This window comes from Trichoplusia ni, chromosome 16 (assembly GCF_003590095.1).
Source record: "Trichoplusia ni isolate ovarian cell line Hi5 chromosome 16, tn1, whole genome shotgun sequence".
NCBI lineage: Eukaryota > Metazoa > Arthropoda > Insecta > Lepidoptera > Noctuidae > Trichoplusia > Trichoplusia ni.
The window spans coordinates 9,724,867-9,739,984 of record NC_039493.1 but is presented as its reverse complement, the minus strand read 5'-3'; the positions used below and the strand labels follow the sequence as shown (position 1 = coordinate 9,739,984).

Here is a 15,118-nt window from a genome sequence, read left to right as displayed (position 1 = left end):
TTTTTGTATGAAGTGTTTATAAAAGGACAAATCCGTTTAAACCAAGAAGGTTTGACAAGCAACTTGAATTGTCGTTTACTAAAAAAGAAAAGAAGATTTTTCGTAAATGTATTAATTGCCTATTAATTAAATTACATTCGTCTTTTTGAAAACATTGGATATTGTTCGAAGGGTGTTTTCACTATTCATTTATCAAATTGATGTCAATTATGAATCAGGAATAGAGTGAGAGGTTGGAAAACTTACTCAAATTGTGCAGAATAATGAGCGTTGTGCGTGTTGATAGATTTTCATTACTTAAGTTGAAACTTACTTATTATATTTTTTAATATTTTATTGTATCTCATCAAGCATCCTGTATCACAAGATAACTTCAAGGGGTGGCACATTTCCTTTTTCGAAGCTTACAATAGTTAAATTATAGAACACGGGTGTAAAACACATAAGCCTTGGAAAATGTGATAGGATATCTAACAAGGATCACCGCTACGCCATGGCAAAACAGCCCTGAAAGTCCACATTAAATATTTTAAAATTCTTGTTTCTACTTCTGGACACTGTTACATATTAATTCTGTGCACCAAAGATTTACGATAGTTCCTTGGAAAAAAAATTCTCAGTATACGTAACACTGCGCGTGCTGTTTGTATTTGCGTGCATTTTAATACTCGTTACATACTTGGCATGTAAGATATTGAGGAGATTAATAAAACCAATTCAAAGAATTATATATTTCATTAAAAACATGAAATAATTATGATAATACGAGTAATAGGTATTGCAGTCTTCAGGTCCTTTTCGTGTGTTAAATGTTAAACCTGAAGTTAGAGGTTTAATACCGCCTGTAGGTCTCTTACGTGGTTTGAACACACCCTTGAGACTTAGAAAAGTACTAAGTAAATAATGGTAAATAAATAGTGTTCCAGTATCCTTGCATCTTGGAATGGATTCTATCTAAATATTTTTGAACCCAACGATATGCCAATTAGATTTTTAAAAGTATTTTTTTAAAATAAAACTATATTTTTAAAGTCTAAATCAATACAGATAAACAGTGTGTGAGGAAACCTGGACACACACGCATAGAAAAATTATATATTTAAAACTTACGTAGATAACAATAAAAATATTTTAATTAGAAAAACATTCTATTAAAACTTTCCATAATAACGCCACATGTCTTAAAATAAATTGGCAACAACAATATATAAAAATATACTGTTGTGGGTTGATGTTTCGTTCACAAATCCCTCAATGCTATTAGGAGTAGGTACTCAGGACCTGTTCTGTACGTCAAAGGGCCCAATTTGGTATTCTGGTATTCCACTTATTTGTTAAAATCTTGTAACGACTGGCATGACTTTGAAGATCTGTGTAAATACTACTACGTAGGTATTGGAAAATGTTGTTTTCTACCTTTTTAGCATGTGAACTGAGTACTTACCGAGATCTCTACTTATATTGTTACAATTGTTGAAGTGTGATAGCGTGATAAAATGTTGTTTTTTTATAAACCACTCCCTCACTAAGAAATTTAATCCTTGTTTCGCTAGGGTTTCACAAACATTCAAATCACATGCACAAAGACACCCAGTGGCGTGTGTAGAGTGGCGCTTGTCTTCTATAATTGCAATGTTTTTTGATAATGTAATTTATTTCTAATTCTTAATCAAATATAATTACTTCAGCTACAGTATATGTTTAAAGTTAGGTGTCTTTGTGCATGTGACTTGAATATTTGCGAAACACCCCGTGATACAAGGATTGTTAAAGCGAGTAGAATATCTAATTAACATAAACGTAATTTTACGGGCATATTAAAATGAAAACTGTAACGCTTTGTCTGTAAATTTAACAGCATTTTTATATTTAGATTACGTAGCTATATCGTAACATGAAATATTGATTGTAGATTATTGTAAATACTTTACGCAATATGTAAATAAAGAATGATAAAATAAACTATATAACATACATTAAAACAATGATCTCTCAGACCGATATACATATATGAACTTGTAGATCCTTAACATAATTGCTTCAAAATATGTTTAAAGAACTGGGCCAAAATTCTACTATTTACAATGGACGATAAATTAATGAAAATTGGCTTTAAATACACAAGATCAATACAATTGCCATTCATTCATCGGCCATTGTAATTAGCAGAATTGGGGCCCTATTTGTTGGAACACTGTCTCTTTAAATAAAGGTATACATCCTAGTTTAAGAGGTAGGGTTGTATAAATTAAGTATTGTATGATAAATACATCTTTAACTTCGGTTGGTAAATAAACTATTTCAGACAAGACATACTTTTCATTCAAGCTATTTACGCTTTCGTACTATCTCAAAATGTTGTCGATAAATGTTATTTTACAAAATAATATAACCACTCTATACAAGATAACTAATTATTTTGCACAAAAACTGTCCTTTATTGTCAAATATATGTACCTACTTAATTGCATAATATGGAAAAACCCAAAACCTATTTCAATTCGACGTAAAGCGTTTGACACAAATGCGAATGGCACAAGCAAGCTTTCTTTGACACAGCAATACTTATAAGTACCTATGTATTTATATTGCTGTTTTAAAGAGAACTTACTTGTAACGTATAATTACGATATTTCATTCACAATACTTTTGTATTTGTATACAACTAGCAGTTGCGTGCGACTTCATCCACCTAGTTATAATTAATGTTCTTTTTTAATCAGCTCAGTAGTTTTAGAGTTCACGCATCTTCTCTCCATTTTTGTAACATATTTAATAACTGCTCCTGTCCTATTAAAGCATGATTGTATATAGCCTATAGCCTTCTTCAATAAATGGTGTATCCAACACTAAAATTAATTTTCAAATCGGACCATTGGGTCCCGATATAAGCCTGTTCAAACATACAAACAAACAAACTCTTCAGCTTTATAATATGAGTATATAGAATCTACACGTGTTAAGCGGACAAACGACCTTCTTAATATTTGTCCAGCGCTCGACGTGGTCTCATCTCACAAGTCGTCAAGATTCAAGATTTCGCAACAAGAAGTCGCGCCCACATTGGTAGGTTCTTCATTTGAACCACTAACGCGTTGTTTTATGATCAAGGAATGTATTTTGTTTTACGCAATATAAACAAGTTCGTGATTAAGATCGCATTCGATGAACGCTTCGAATAGCTGCTGAATAACTATGTGGCTTGTTTTCAGCGTGGTAAGTATTGGTAGAGAAAACCAGGTGTCTGAGAACAGGCCAATTACGTGGAAATCCTCAAATTCAACGCTAAAGGTCAACCGTCACACAGATTCCCAAAATACGTATTTTTTCTTTAGTATCGTAAACAAAAAATTAAGAGATACAATGGTTTAAAATCTCTAGTGACGTCACTTTTCATTACGCTTTTTACTAGCAAGTCATATTTCTAGCTCCCATTACCAATCTTAAGTGTTTTTTATCTTCCTTACTTTTCAATGATAAATAATAATATGAAGAATCCTAAACATATTTTCTTGTGGGTTTCAGCGAATCCGAACAGAACAGGCTGAAACACTTTCATAGTTTCAGATTTTCTACAATGAATCTCTACAGGGGGTCCCTTTCAACGGGAACCGCTATCATCTCAAACCATATACATAACATACCTATGTACATAGATGTTAACAAATAGCACTTTAGTCTTCGAGGACTCTCCTTTTCGTATGGAGTGGTTCAAACATCTTCTAACCGAGAGACCATGACCATTTTAAACGAAGTTAGTTTTAGTAAAATACCTAGAAGTCGGTCAAGTGCGAGTTGGATTCGCGACAATGAAGGTGTCATACGAATAGGCTGAAAATGTTTTTTTTTCTACCAAAAAATATATGGCTGCACAGCCGTTGCTTAACCTCGCTAACTTCATTATTCATTGTAATAAGTAACCGCTATTTTCAGTATTCATTGTGATAAGGGAATAAAAAACATCTGTAAAAAAATTAACCGTCTTGCTATCACTGTTCATGAGATATCAGCCTGGTGACCGACGTATGGAGAGTATCCGAATCTCAGTAATAGGGTTCCGTTTCACCCTTTGGGTACGGAACCAGAATAAAAAATGTTTCTCATTTAGTTGAAAATATATTAATAAATTTTCCTATGAAATTATAATGAAAGTAACTACTTGAGATAGATGTCAACTGTCATGGCTATTCTACATTCCATGCAAAGATCTTTTGTTCAAACGTATCAAACTACTTCCAACCACATCTTATTCCAACAATAACAGTAAATTAATTATAAGATTTACCCTAGATTAGTGCGAGAACATTGTCAGGGCAGTGACCTCTTATCAGCTCGTAAACGTCCGCTGCTAAACGTAAGCCTCTCAATTACCACTACAATGGACGGACAAAATGGAAGCGCTGCCGTCTTAGCTGACGGATTCGCGGTTACTTTAGTAAACTGCACGCAAACTATAACAATCTGCAGACTATATTACATATATCTACTGTATACCTATTAGGTAACTGTAAAATCATTTTTCTAATATAAAAGTAGTATTATTTATTCAGAAAGTAAATAAAAAACAGATACAGCAGTATATTATGCAAAAAAAAGTCAGGACTTGAACCAACGAGTCGGTATATAAAATCGGACTGACTACTAACTTTTTTTTTCAAACCCAATGTTATTATGTCAATCTGATACGATATATAATAAAATTTTTTTTTTTTTTTTTCTGGCTCTTCACGGTTAGTGTTGGCCAATGACAACATTTACAAAAGGTAGGGAAACTTAGGAATATATAAAAGGACGATAAATTTGGAGCGACAAATTGAAAAATTAAATTACAATTTTATGGTATTCGAAGAAATGAATGACGCTATACATTTATATACATGAAAGTTATTAGAATGAAGTAAGGACAGGATGGAAGAAGGAAGAGGAATATTAATGGATACTAAGCTATTTACAAAGGAACTATGGTCATAGAGAGGACAGGAGAAGAATATATGGTTAAGATCACCCACATCTTTGCCACACCCGCAAGTCGGGTCGGACATAATTTTTAATCTGACCAGATGGATGGGACAGCTGCAATGTCCCAGGCGCATCCGGACTAATGTCGATGTCTCCATCTTGCCAAACTTGGCTCTAAAAAGCCATGGTTTTAGTGTGACATTGGATTGAACTGATGCGTACCATTTTCCCTTAAGTTTGCTACTGGAGTCCCACTCAGCTTTCCATGATTTTAATAGAAAGGCCTTCGGTAAAGACAGAAGGTCTTGGCAAAAGTTTTTGTAAGGAAACAAGTCACCACATTGCACCGCATCAGCTGCCAATTTGTCAGCAAATTCGTTGCCTCGAATTCCAGAGTGGGCTGGGATCCAAGCGAATTGCAGATTATAATTGTTAGCGTTAAGTTTATACGTCAGCTCATTAATTTGAAAAATGATTGGAAGTTGAATTTTGTGTTGAAATGGAAATTTTTGAATACCTTGAAGAGCGCTCAGAGAGTCTGTAAAGATTATAGAATTTTTTAGTTTAAATATTTTTATATATTCAAGTGCTTTGAAAATTCCAAAGCATTCCCCCGTGAAAACCGAAGTCTCTGGGGGAAGCCTAATTTTCTGCACTACATTGTATTGTGAGTGGTATACCCCTACACCAACACAGTCGGTTGAAGAGGGCTTAGCTGCATCAGAGAATAAGTGGTGAAAATTATGAAATTGTTCTGCGAGCAACTTATTAAATTTCGACTGGGGACAGGGATCAGATTTACTAATTAAGTCGTGTACTACATAAGGTGAGAAGTGTAGGCTATCATAGCTAACACTAAATAACGGGAGTTTGTTAGACCGATGTGTAGGGGAACTAAGGGATAAGAATTTCTGATAACTAATGACCAAACAGGGAACAGTTTTATGAGACCAGTAGCTGGATGATTGGACTTGAGACATTAAAAGGTGTAGTTTAGGAATAAGGGGATGAGCAGAGAACTGAAGGATCCTGAAGAAAAAAATATCTGACAGAAATTGTCTCCTAAGGTGTAACGGAGTTTCACCACACTCCACTTGAAGGGCATTTATCGGACTAGATTTCATGGCACCAGAAATAATCCGGAGGGCCTTAGATTGAATTAAGTCTAATTTTTTGAAAGCCATAATACTTCCAGGTACAAGGGTAAACAAACCATAATCTAAAACACTTCTAATTATTGCGTTATAAATTAACTTTAATGAGAAAGGATGAGCGCCCCACCAAACTCCGGATAAGCACCTAAGCATATTTAAATGTTTTTCACATTTATTAATAATATGTTCGCAATGTTGAACACCACTAAGCTTATAGTCTAAAATGACGCCCAGATATTTAAAATAGTCTTTGAAAGGAATAGGATTTCCGTTATAGGAAATGGTACAATGAGGAATATTTCTTTTACGTGTAAAAATGACACTTGCGCTTTTAGAAGTAGACAATTCCAAACCGTTCAACTGTAACCATGAGGATAATGATGTCAAAGCCGAAGTAATATCCGAACAGGCTTTTTCCACGGAATGACTTGAACTATAAAATAATAAATCATCGGCATACTGCAGTACTTTGACTCCGTTGTTTACGGATTTATCCAGGTCATATGTATAAATATTATATAAAAGGGGACTTAATACAGATCCCTGAGGAAGGCCTCTCCAAACCTTACGGGATAATTTATGATCAGCTAAAGGCATATCTATGGAACGATCAGATAAAATGTTAATAATAAAATTACAAAGATTCAATGGTACTCGAAGCTCACTTAGTTTAGTATGTAATACGGATACTAGGACATTATCATAGGCTGCATTTATATCTAAGAAAACAGCTGCTGTAGACTGGTTATTAGAAAAAGATAAACGGATATCAGTTGTTAAAATACTTAAGCAGTCCATAGTACTTTTACCTTTTCTAAAACCATATTGTGAAGAGGATAGAAGGCCTTCACTTTCGATGTACCATAATAGACGATTTTTAATTAGATTTTCAGCTAATTTGATTAATACTGAGGACAGTACTATTGGGCGGTACGAGGAAATATCAGAAGGCGCTTTGTTTGGTTTTAAGAATGGCAACACCATTTGACGTTTCCATTCTTCAGGGATGTTTCCTGTTGTCATTACGGTATTAATCAACTCCAAATAGTAACTAAGAATATTATCACTCAGATGTACGAAAAATGAGTATGGAATGCCATCTAGACCAGGAGCGGAATCTACAGTATTTTGCACAATCCCCTTTAATTCACTTAGGGAGAACGGGAGGTGTAATGTATTAGTTGTAGACTGTTTCGAACTATCGGCATTTGTTCCGCACGGTGCACAACAAATGTTCTGAGGAACCCATGGTGGAGCCAAATGGTCCAGGAAGTCAGAGGCTAAAGAATCAGGAATAGCAGGCGTCGGCTGTGTAAAAACGGACCTGAATTTACGAATATTTTGCCAAACTATAGTAGGGTGGGTATTTGGGGAAATTGTTGAGCAGAAACTCTGCCAACCTGTATATTTTTTTTTCTTTAAAAGTTGTCTGGTGTCTGTAATAACATTAGTCAGTGCCTCAAAGTTAATATCAGACATATCACGATTATAATTAAGTTCAGCTTGTTTACGTTTTTTAACAGCCTCTGTACACTCTGAGTCCCACCACGGGGGTTTAGGAATTAAAGTAACATTTTCACTTTTAGTACGGAAAGTTTCATTAGCTGCAGTTATTATTAACCTAACTAAAGCATTAGCACATGCATTTTCATTGCCATCTGAAATAGGCGGGAGAGTAGACAACTTTGTGTCAGCACTACTTCTATACTTTTCCCAATGAATGCTATTCCTATCAGGCAGTTTATGTTTCAGGTTTGATCGTCTCTTTGAAATAGTTGGCATAGAGAATGGGCTGGAAATAACTATTGGGAAATGGTCACTGCCATATGTAGAAGAAAGGGTATTCCAGGTTAGTGAAGAAGCTAGATTAGGAGAACAAATGGATAGATCCACAGCACTGTTATTCTGATTAGGGGCTGACCGCCGAGTGGCGATACCTGTATTTAATATGCATAGATTATGTTGGTCTATTATGTCAAGTAAGTCCTGCCCATAGTTGCTTGAAATTGAGCAGCCCCAACATTGGTGGTGGCAATTTAAATCTCCCATTATAATTAAAGGTCTTGGAAGAATAGAGAAGAGATGGTTGATCTCAAGAAGTAAAGAAGAAGAAGGGTGAGGAACATAAATAGAGACAAGGCAAAGATTGTATACTTTAATAGCAACAATTGAAATGTCCTCACTATGTGGTGGGAAGGAAATGATAGAAAAGGGGATAGAATTTTTGATAAGTATGGCTACTCCACCATACCCATCAAGTCTATCATCTCTAATAATTAAATAATTTTTAATTTTAAAAACATTATGTGGCTTCAGCCAAGTTTCTGCTAAAGCAAAAACTGAAGGCTTATATCTATTAAGTAAATAAATTATGTCACTTTTTTTGCTCAATAGGCTGCGACAATTCCACTGTATTATGCAGTCCATGATTGGTGGGAAGGGTAAAAGTATTAAGAAAAGAGGCAGCGTTGGACGGTGAAATATTAAATTGAGAAAGGAGTTGTAAGAAAGCTGTAATGAAATCATTTATAGACATGTTACTATTAGTTTCATTTTTATTCTTATTTTCATTTATTGTTAAAGCACACCCATTTGATGGCTGTGGTTCTTGAAAATCTTTAATAATATTTTTGTGTGCTTCAATGTCATAACCTTGGGTGGTTTTAGGTGGCGATCGGGGTTTCATAAAAATTGTTTTTTTATAGCTTGTGGTGGTATTAGGTATACGATTAGAAATAACAACAGGCTTGTTTGAAAAATTTTTTGACGGAGAGGATAAAAGCGTTTCTGCATAAGTTCTGCCTACTGGTGGATGTACTTTCATGGCTTCAGCATATGAAACAGAATTTTGGGCCATGTAAGTTTTAATTTTTTTTTGCCTATCAAATTCAGGGCAAGATTTGTTGGATGCAAAATGATATCCCGAACACATACAACATGATGCATGGTCTTCATCGACATCACAGCTGTCCCCTGTGTGGCCCTGGCCACATTTAAAGCACCTGGGCTTTGACCTGCACTGCAGTTTTGTATGACCATACCGGCAACAGTTGTAGCATTGTATTGTGGGAAAAATATATAAATCTACAGGTAAACTATTGTAGCAAATAAAAATGCGTTTCGGTAGAATTTGTCCATCAAATGTGACAACTACGGATTGTGTAGGTTTCCAGGTAATAGCGCCATCTATGAATGTTTTAAAATTTATGCGCCTAACTTTAATTATAGGACCACAACCTAAAGGTACTGAAATATTTTCACCGATTTCCTCTGGAGACCATTCTGCAGGGACCCCTCGAACTAAGCCCATCCTTGTGACATTAAATGTCGGAATGTAGGCTTTTAAATTCTGTGCCTCTAAACTCTTATTAGTAAGAAAATTATTAGCGTCTGTGTGGTTGGAAAAAGCCATGGAAATTTTGTTTCGCCCTATCCGCTTAACGCTACCATTAATTATGTTAGTGAAAGAATGTTTTTTTAAAAATTTGCCGAAGGTGATAGTATGCAATGTGGTACCGTCGTTAGGTGATGTAACTTCTTTTTGAACATGTATCACATATGGTGCACTATCTGTTTTTTCGTAGTTTTTTCTGCCTATGGATGTTTGAGGAGTAACCGGAACTGGGTTCTTTGGAGTATTATTACTTATGTTCTCGGAAAAACTTTGGGGATCTTGACATCCGCAGCCAACCGAATCAGTGCCAATGTGCCTCCGACGACGCTTATTGCAGTGTTTGCACACATGCATACGTCTTTTTAGACTCCGGGTCGATGTGGACCCATCAGTTTCCATTCCAGACTCATTGGACTGGATGGTCACAAAATTACCTGCCGGGGGAACAAAGTCCCCCGGGTCAGGCGGGTCGTTCATTGTAATCTTAAGTAATTAGTTAAAAATGACTTACCAATGGAAGGAAAAAGTATATTTACACTAAGAAGAAAAGAATATGTACATAAACTTACTACTATTGATGATTAAAATGATTAAAATACTAAAAAATTGTTTTTTTTCCCAAGAAACCAAAAAACCGCGTCCGCCAAGTTTGAAAGTTTCCCGCGCTTTTTCAATATAATAAAATTAATTGATACAAAAGTACGGCTACCTCTTCAAGTAATATTTAGGATTTATGCCGCGAAAGAGTGATGTGGCTCTACGATTTTATAGCGCTGTCACCCTTTTACAACTGCAGAAATATGTCTATGAGAGGTCCGGGTAGCTCCTCAATAATTAATATACAATTAACAGTTACAATAACAACAATACAATTAACATTAAAAGATACAATTCGTTGATTCTTGAGACCTAGATCATCCTAATACATACCAAGTTTGTATTAAATAAAGTATATTCATGTCTTTTCGTACCAACGTAGAACAAATATATGTTTAGCCTAAAGATGTTTATCCGTAGCCTGGGTGTTTGTTATTATGGCAATATATAAGGAGATTGATCCCGGACCGGCTTCGCTCAGGTCAACAGGGGCGCCCCTGTCAATCATTTATTTATTATAGATATGGAAAATATGCTCATGATATTGAATTTTTGTTCGGATACAGTGAAAGGTACACAACAATATGCTTGTCGTAAACGTACTTATTAATTTATTGATATTATGAAAACGAATGAAGTAAAAACTTAACAAAATAATGGAATTCTTGCGTTTATAATAATTAAAGTGAAATCCAACATACTAAAGTGAAACTCGGCACTTTTGCTCTCGTAACAAAGAAAGGCGCTTTAATAAATCAGGATTCCGCTTACGATCGATCATCAGGACCTGTATATGGTATAAAACATACAAAAACTTGCACAATAGTCGCGGCTCGATGGGCATGTTTGAGTAACGGTCGGGTGCTTCCTTGTCGGCAGTTTCGTGGCCGTGCACATGCTCATGTAATTCGTAATTACGTCAAATTGCGTGGCCAAAATGATATAAGGCTGTTACATTTAACTCCATAACATATGCAGTACGTGGACTGCCCCGACAGACTGCTAATAGCTCTAAAGAACACATTTGCCTTACAAATAACGGTGGGTGTTAGGGTAAAACACTAAATAACGACTTGTACGTAATTTTTGCTCATTAATCTTTTCTAGCGCTAAACGTGCATGTTGTACGTGCTATACAAACTTGAGCAGCGTATGTATTTTTATACGGTGCACGATTTTTCTTTGTGCAATTATGTGAAAATAGGTTAGAGCACCTTCTTGGTCGACGTTTTTCGTCGATATTTGTGGCTAAAAGTAATTTAGTTAAAGCTTTTTATTTAAACTATAATCTGCTTTCCATGTTTTTCTTTTTGTTTGATATCATAAAGGTATTAATTTGAATATTTTACTTAGCTCTAGACTAGATTCAATCTAGTTTAAAAACATAAAGATATTTTTTTAATAAGTAGGTATATGGTTACCTATCAAACTAGTTTATGCTATCAATAATGTTGGTCAACAGCCATACGAATCGACTGTACACGAATGAACAAATAATATGGTTACCGTAAAGCATTAAAAAAAACATTATTTTCTTTATTTCTTCACAGTATTAGACGGTATTCTAAAGAGATGCTAGCTTTAACATAATTATATAATTAATCAGTCTACTGCTCAGAAGTGGCCGCAAAGTTATCATATTAAAAATCTAAAATATTATGGGTTGCAAAAAAATAGTCCTTGCTGTGTCCTATCCCAAATCAGTACCGCAATTACAACGCATCTATTCTGTAAGCCGTTACTTTGTTTGGCCAAATCGTAATCGAAATAATATTATTATGAAATAGGTTTATGAGTATTGAAAACATTTACCTACATAGTTTTCACAACGCAATTAATTTATGTACTACTACTAATCGCTTTGAAACTAATAAAATGAAAGCCTTGAATTAAAAGGGTTTACAAAATGAACGCAGTCTCTGGTGCAATAACTCAAGTCAATGCTACCCTTAGATATTCCAGGCTGTGCAACGTATTGTCAAAGTGCCACCTGTCGGTTTTGCAATGAACTATTTGCAGGATACACCGCGTATTGAAAACCAGCTCTTTGCTGTAACTCTATGAAAACCACGCCTATTTTTCAGTCGGGGCACTGCGACGAACATGCATTGGGCAGTGTTACGTAAAGCGAATATTGATTGTGTCATAAATATTCAAACAAATACCTTTAGGGTGCGTTAAATAAATTACTTTCCGGGTCTGCGACTTGAATTTCTATTGAATTATTTAGTAAGTATCCATTTGAATGTCATATAACCTCAATTACATGCACCCTGTCATAACTTAGCGTTAAATCGTTGTTGACAGCTTAATTTTTGCTAATATTTTTCTTTACAGTGGAGCGTCGCTGGATCCGAAGGATCGGTAGGAATTCATTATTTGATTGGAATATGGAAATAACTCCATCTATTTTGTGACTTGCATTTTCAAAACTTAATATGTGCGGCCTCTTGGTCTAGGGGTATGATTCCTGCTTTGGGTGCAGGAGGTCCCGGGTTCAAATCCCGGAGGGGCCCTTTTTTGGAAGATTTAGTTTTAAATATTGTACATTTTTACCTACAATTTTCATGTAAATAGTAAAGTTATTTCGTATCATGATTGTTTGTGCTCGGTCATTGCTTGTTTTAACTTTTTGTCCATATTTAAAATTATACAACTTGGTTATGGTCATTGCAAATTATATTCTAAATATACTGATATTTGATAAGAATTTAATGTTTCTGACCGCGATGTCGAAACAGTGAATGATATTTTCTAAAGCGACATCTTTTAGATTATAGCTACACTTAAATGGAACGGCCGTGTCGCTTTATATACCCATCGATGGGTATATAAAGCGACACCTGTTGTCATTCATAGTTCAACATTTTCTTATGAGTCAGAAACAGAAATGTAGATGTCGTTAGGTTTGCAAAACAGCTGTTTTTATGATGATGTTTTGCTTTTCAATTGTTGCCAACTTCATGTCACGCCAACCAGCCAACATTAGCCAGTGAGAATTCGTGTTCGATTTCGTGAGTTGTGTTCCGACGTTGATTTAATTTGGAGTCAAGAATATTTTTGTTAGTAAATTTTATTGACTAGTGCAACTGATATTGTTTTTCATACCACGTTGTATGTGTGAACATCCTGCAAACCGATTCGAAAACAGTGTAAGAGAAAGTCTTGTGTGTTTTACGGGCTCCTTTCACAAAGGATAATAGGGAGACTTCGTGTTTTATCCGTGCGCATTTCACCAAAACGACAGCTACACATTACCGAACGTAAGTAGAATGATTGAGAATCTTTATAAATCTGTAAATAAACAAATAATTCTATTTTATCCGTATAATTGTATCCTAACAGTGTGAAATAATGGGCAAGCTATGGGCTGTCTATTTCTAAAATGTATCCAGTGAGGCTCATATTTTCGTTTAAAATTTACGATGCATTAATCTTTTAGGTCAGGTAAAAGATTAAACGATAGTTATTTCAGTAAATGCAGGTAGTTTTAATCTGATGTTTGAATACGTGTTACGTGTAACCAGAAAGAGTATCGATTTATTTATTTTTCAACAGCTGAGTAGAAAATCGGGTTGCACAACAATCCTGGCGAATTTGGGCACTGCAGACTTTCTTCAATCAAAATAAGTTAATCATTTCAGTGTTTTCGAATGTTATTCTTGTTTAATAGTTAGTAATACTTAAAAACTAAGCATCGCTCGTCCTCGACTTGTAAACAATCATACATCAAGGAAAGAGATCTTTTATGAAATTTTAATCATAAATTCTAGACTGCTTATCTGAAATGTACTCAATTACTCACATTACTATTAGTAGCCATAGTTGTTATTGTATACAGTTACTGCTTTGAAATATGCTCTCAGTAATAAAAACACAATATCACAATCACTGCTTTGATTTATGTTTGTTTAATCATTTTTAAATTGCTTGCATTGAAAATTTCACCACAAGCCATTCTCATGTAGATTTTTGTGTAAACAGAATGGATTTGTGACTTAATTTGTATTAAAAGTAACATGAATGAGTATAAGAGTTACCTATACATTTCATTCAGGCATAATTTGAAGTATTTATCATTACTTTTGGCAATTTTCCAAAGAATTTGGGGTCACCTGTCAAACTATACCTACTTCTGTTTATTCAATTGAGCAAAAGATTGAGCATTACATACTTAAATAATATTTTGTTGACATGCTGCAAATGTGGGTTGAAATTACTGAAATTTAAATTATTTTATAGCAATAACCTCTCACGCATACTATTGATTCATTGCACACTGTCATCACATCATACATACATCATTATCATCATACATATATTAATGACACACATTTGTATTTGTATGTTAGAAATTTTCTTAATTTCTTTGCCTATCATGAAGTAATATTTTATAATTTTATTTTTCTAGCTTTATGGAAGTTTAATATAAGGTACCTGCACTTAAATGATCATAAACTAACTTTATGAACTTAATCACAACAGCTATGAACACCTATTATGAGTCTGATGAGAAATATTTTATTTTATGACTATTACTTTAAACTAGTTCTGATAAAACCTGCTGAAGCACCGTCACTTAAAAACCTGCTTTCAAATAAATATAAATGGTATCCAAATCAACAATCATTGCGTTGAGGGTTAAAATATGTTTCTGCTTAGGAATAAGTGAGTTTAAACAAAATGTATTTGATGACGGCAATAGGTATGGTTTCTGTAGAATTTCTTTATAAGGTCATTTGTCTCTCACTATTTTCGTCAACTCATTATCATAATGATATTTATTCTCTAAACATTTCCAACCCTAGTTATTTTATTCAGCAGTAAACTTTAATTAAAAGATAAATGACAATTTTTAAAAAACCTTTCCATTACTTTTCAATACATTAATTATGTGGCTTATTATATTAAAAAAAACAATTTTATCTGATGCAATATCATTTGATATACCAACTGTATTCTGTTTACATTGCTATTGGTACATAAATGAATGAATTATCCTCTTGACACACTT

General features: G+C 34.3%; 1 protein-coding gene, 1 long non-coding RNA gene and 1 other non-coding gene across 3 annotated transcripts in view; all 3 read left to right on the top strand.

The window, feature by feature from the left end:
* The first annotated feature begins 6,987 nt into the window (after positions 1-6,987).
* On the top strand, positions 6,988-8,314 carry LOC113501860. The gene is made up of 2 exons (XR_003401323.1): positions 6,988-7,472; positions 7,866-8,314. It is a non-coding gene; the product is annotated as an uncharacterized LOC113501860 (long non-coding RNA).
* Positions 8,315-12,548: 4,234 nt separating this feature from the next.
* On the top strand, positions 12,549-12,620 carry Trnap-ugg. The gene has a single exon. It is a non-coding gene; the product is annotated as a tRNA-Pro (tRNA).
* Positions 12,621-13,046: 426 nt separating this feature from the next.
* Positions 13,047-15,118, top strand: part of LOC113501929 (solute carrier organic anion transporter family member 5A1) — a 42,899-nt gene continuing 40,827 nt past the window's right edge. The window contains exon 1 of the mRNA XM_026883244.1: positions 13,047-13,367. The gene's annotated coding sequence lies outside the window, so the exon portion shown is untranslated. The remainder of the gene's footprint in view (positions 13,368-15,118) is intronic.